This window comes from Salmo trutta, chromosome 36 (assembly GCF_901001165.1).
Source record: "Salmo trutta chromosome 36, fSalTru1.1, whole genome shotgun sequence".
In the NCBI taxonomy this organism is placed as follows: Eukaryota; Metazoa; Chordata; class Actinopteri; order Salmoniformes; family Salmonidae; genus Salmo; species Salmo trutta.
The window spans coordinates 6,823,646-6,829,401 of record NC_042992.1 but is presented as its reverse complement, the minus strand read 5'-3'; positions in this window follow the sequence as shown (position 1 = coordinate 6,829,401).

Here is a 5,756-nt window from a genome sequence, read left to right as displayed (position 1 = left end):
CGTTAAAGGGGCCAGTACAGTATGTCCCGTATCTGGCTACTGCTTTCTGTTGGGGAGAAGATGGGATACTGTTCAATTGTCTTGATTAACAAACCTCTTTTACTGTTGTCTGAGGACAGAGGGAAAAACTGAACGATATCATTTTACACACACTTTCTCCCTCTCTCATTATGGGAGTGAGACACACACGCCACACACACACACACACACACACGCCACACACACACGCCACACACACACACACACACACCACAGACACACACACACACCACACACGCCACACACACATACGCACGCCACACACACACCCACAACACACACACACGCGCCACACACACACACACACGCACCACACACACACGCGCGCGCCACACACACACACGCCACACACGCGCGCGCCACACACACACACGCCACACACACACACACGCCACTCACACACACACACACACACACACACACACACACACACACACACACACACACACACGCCACACCACACACACACGCCACACACACACACCACAGACACACACACACACACACACAACAAACACACACACACCAGTCCTGTGCTGGATGTGGGTCGATAGTTTTTCTGTTATATGTTAATGAATCTAGTCAGGATGTGATCTAGCGTTGCTTGATATAGTATCTGGGTTAGCCCCCGCTCCTCAGAGAAGCTGGGTACTGTTCCATTTTCATTGTCTTTATATAATGGATGAATGTTATTGTACAGTGTTTTATTGTATTGTATAGTGTTGTTCATGTTAGTAGATACCCATAGACTTCCAGCAATTGCACTAACACTATCTAGAATGGGCTTGCGAAACTACCTCTAACTTCCTTCATACTGGACACAGAGACATAAAAATGGGATCTGACTCTAGGGAAGGAGATAAAGGAGTTCACCTGCCTCTGGGGAAGGAGATAAAGGAGTTCACCGGACTCTAGGGAAGGAGATAAAGGAGTTCATCTGCCTCTGGGGAAGGAGATAAAGGAGTTCACCTGACTCTGGGGAAGGAGATAAAGGAGTTCATCTGACTCTGGGGAAGGAGATAAAGGAGTTCACCTGACTCTGGGGAAGGAGATAAAGGAGTTCACCTGACTCTGGGGAAGGAGATAAAGGAGTTCACCTGCCTCTGGGGAAGGAGATAAAGGAGTTCACCTGCCTCTGGGGAAGGAGATAAAGGAGTTCATCTGCCTCTGGGGAAGGAGATAAAGGAGTTCATCTGCCTCTGGGGAAGGAGATAAAGGAGTTCACCTGCCTCTGGGGAAGGAGATAAAGGAGTTCATCTGCCTCTGGGGAAGGAGATAAAGGAGTTCACCTGCCTCTGGGGAAGGAGATAAAGGAGTTCATCTGACTCTGGGGAAGGAGATAAAGGAGTTCATCTGCCTCTGGGGAAGGAGATAAAGGAGTTCATCTGACTCTGGGGAAGGAGATAAAGGAGTTCATCTGCCTCTGGGGAAGGAGATAAAGGAGTTCACCTGACTCTGGGGAAGGAGATAAAGGAGTTCATCTGACTCTGGGGAAGGAGATAAAGGAGTTCATCTGACTCTGGGGAAGGAGATAAAGGAGTTCATCTGACTCTGGGGAAGGAGATAAAGGATTTCATCTGACTCTGGGGAAGGAGATAAAGGAGTTCATCTGCCTCTGGGGAAGGAGATAAAGGAGTTCATCTGACTCTGGGGAAGGAGATAAAGGAGTTCACCTGACTCTGGGGAAGGAGATAAAGGAGTTCACCTGACTCTGGGGAAGGAGATAAAGGAGTTCATCTGACTCTGGGGAAGGAGATAAAGGAGTTCATCAGACTCTGGGGAAGGAGATAAAGGAGTTCATCTGACTCTGGGGAAGGAGATAAAGGAGTTCATCTGACTCTGGGGAAGGAGATAAAGGGCCTCATTGTCAAAATCCCAAAGTATCCCTATAAGAAGATTCATACAGTACTCTCTCTCACTAGGTTACTCTGTCAGTGAGAATGAGGAGTGAGAGCTGGGACCGGACCAAGGCTTGTGGTTGGAGGGTAAAGCGTTCCCGTTACCCATGATCCTCAGCTCTATGATTAAATAACCAAGGCTGTGCTGAACCACAGACCCACACAGACCTTGGGTCTCTACTGCAAAACACACACACACACACACACACACACACACACACACACACACACACACACACACACACACAAACAAACATAAACCTTCAGACCTGCGCTGCCTGCTTTGGAACTATCTGTGTACACACACCTCTACACGCCGGACTCATTGACCTGTGTATTGACATTTGCAGGTTGTTTGAGATTTGTTGAAATCTGATTTAGGGAATTAAATGATGGGGAATAAACTGGTCTCCCGAGTGGCGCAATGGTCTAAGGCACTGCATATCAGTTCTAGAGCCGTCACTACAGACCCTGGTTCGATCCTGGGCTGTATCACAATCGGCCGGGATCGGGAGTCCCGTAGGGAGGCGCACAATTGGCCCAGTGTTGTCCGGGTTAGGGCCAGGGTAGGCCGTCAATTTAAAATAAGAATTTGTTTTTAATTGACTTGCCTAGTTAAATTAAATGTAGAAACTGTCTAAGACTCCCTGAGACCTAGAGATTGTTGTTTGTGCTTTTCCGAGCTTGCAAGCGAGTGATGTGCCAAAGATAAGCACAGTACTATCGATGAAGATACTGTCCGTCCCTTTTGATTTTGATTTGGAGCAAGAATTTACTACCGAGCTGTTCATTTACACAAGTGCAGTTTTTGGGGATCTCTTTGTAGCATTGCTTACAGTGTGTGCATTCATGAGTGTTTGTGTGTGTAGATCAGATCCAATCATTGATCTGATGACGGAGGGAGGGAGGGAAGGAAGGAAGGAAGGAAGGGAGGGAGGGAGGGAGGGAGGGAGGGAGGGAGGGAAGGGAGGGAGGGAGGGAGGGAGGGGAGGGAGGGAAGGAAGGAAGGAAGGAAGGAAGGAAGGAAGGGAGGGAGGGAGGGAGGGAAGGGAGGGAGGGAGGGAGGGAGGGAGGGAGGGAGGGAGGGAGGGAGGGAGGGAAGGAAGGAAGGAAGGAAGGAAGGGAGGGAGGGAGGGAGGGAGGGAGGGAGGGAGGGAGGGGAGGAAGGAAGGAAGGAAGGAAGGGAGGAACAACAACTACCACGTACAAAGCACTGCTGCAGCTGTCTAACCCTGATATCTGCTGTCTGACCCTGATATCGGCTGTCTAACCCTGATATCTGCTGTCTAACCCTGATATCTGCTGTCTGACCCTGATATCTGCTGTCTAACCCTGATATCTGCAGTCTGACCCTGATATCGGCTGTCTAACCCTGATATCTGCTGTCTGACCCTGATATCTGCTGTCTAACCCTGATATCTGCTGTCTGACCCTGATATCTGCTGTCTGACCCTGATATCTGCTATCCAACCCTGATATCTGCTATCCAACCCTGATATCTGCTGTCTAACCCTGATATCTGCTGTCAGACCCTGATATCTGCTGTCCGACCCTGATATCTGCTGTCTGACCCTGATATCTGCAGTCTGACCCTGATATCTTCTGTCTAACCCTGATATCTGCTGTCTGACCCTGATATCTGCTGTCTAACCCTGATATCTGCTGTCTGACCCTGATATCTGCTGTCTGACCCTGATATCTGCTGTCCGACCCTGATATCTGCTGTCTGACCCTGATATCTGCAGTCTGACCCTGATATCTTCTGTCTAACCCTGATATCTGCTGTCTGACCCTGATATCTGCTGTCTGACCCTGATATCTGCTGTCTGACCCTGATATCTGCAGTCTGACCCTGATATCTTCTGTCTAACCCTGATATCTGCTGTCTGACCCTGATATCTGCTGTCTGACCCTGATATCTGCTGTCTGACCCTGATATCTGCAGACTGACCCTGATATCTGCTGTCTAACCCTGATATCTGCTGTCTGACCCTGATATCTGCTGTCTGACCCTGATATCTGCTGTCTGACCCTGATATCTGCAGACTGACCCTGATATCTGCTGTCTAACCCTGATATCTGCAGTCTGACCCTGATATCTGCTGTCTAACCCTGATATCGTCTGTCTGACCCTGATATCTGCAGACTGACCCTGATATCTGCTGTCTAACTTTGATATTTGCTTTCTGGGCACTTTCTGCTGATGTTTTCTCTTAGCTTGTTTTTGATCTGTTTAACTCTCTCCCTGACTGTGTGTCTGATGCTCATAACAACTCACACAGCAGGGAGTCTGCACGGGTGATGGCCTCATTAAGGAGAGATGTTTCCTAGCCTCAGTGCTTCTACACCTGCATTGCTTGCTGTTTGGGGTTTTTAGGCTGGGTTTCTGTACAGCACTTCGAGATGTCAGCTGATGCTAGAAAGGCTTTATAAATACATTTGATTTGATTTTGATTTGATGTTGGAGGCACACACACCACACACAGTCACGCACACACAGTCACGCAGTCGCACACAGGCAAACACAGTCTCAGTAAGTCACACAGGCACACACAGTCACACACAGTCACACAGTCACACACAGTCACACACCGCACACACAGTCACGCACACACAGTCACGCAGTCGCACACACAGTCACACACAGTCACGCACAGTCACGCACAGTCACACACAGTCACACACAGTCACACACAGTCACGCACAGTCACGCACAGTCACGCACAGTCACACACAGTCACACACAGTCACACACAGTCACACACAGTCACACACAGTCACACACAGTCACACGGTCACCCATATAAGTGCTGATGAGGAAAGGGAGCATTTGAAGAGTATTGCGACACGGCCTTGGAACTATCGACCCTGTGGGTGAATCTCAATAGCCAACAGTGTCTTCCTCTCCTCAGTGCAAATGAAGGAACGTTGACAAGGGAAAAGGACATTAGGAAAGGAAACCCCTTTGAGACAATGAGATACAGCCACCAGTGTCCTCAGAGTGCAATTGTAGGATTAGTGTCCTGTGTGTGTTCATTATTTTTTATATTTTTTATTTCACCTTTATTTAACCAGGTAGGCTAGTTGAGAACAAGTTCTCAATTACAACTGCGACCTGGCCAAGTTAAGCAAAGCAGTGTGACACAAACAACAACACAGAGTTACACATGGAATAAACAAACATACAGTCAATAACACAATAGGAAAAAAAAGTCTATATACAGTGTGTGCAAATGGTGTGAGGAGGTAAGGCCATAAATAGGCCATAGTAGCGAAGTAATTACAATTTAGCAAATTAACACTGGAGTGATAGATGAGCAGATGATGATGTGCAAGTAGAAATACTGGTGTGCAAAAGAGCAGAAAGGTAAATAAAAACAAGATGGGAATGAGGTAGAAATATTGGGTGGGCTATTTACAGATGGGCTATGTACAGCTGCAGCGATAGGTAAGCTGCTCAGATAGTTGATGTTTAAAGTTAGTGAGAGAAATATAAGTCTCCAGCTTCAGCGATTTTTGCAATTCGTTCCAGTCATTGGCAGCAGAGAACTGGAAGGAAAGGCGGCCAAAGGAGGTGTTGGCTTTGGGGATGACCAATGAGATATACCTGCTGGAGCGCGTGCTACGGGTGGGTGTTGTTATCGTGACCAGTGAGCTGAGATAAGGCAGAGCTTTACCTAGCATCGACCAGTGGGTCTGGCGATGAATATGTAGCGAGGGCCAGCCGACTAGAGCATACAGGTCGCAGTGGTGAGTGGTATAAGGGGCTTTGGTAACAAAACGGATGGCACTGTGATAGACTGCATCCAGTTTGCTGAG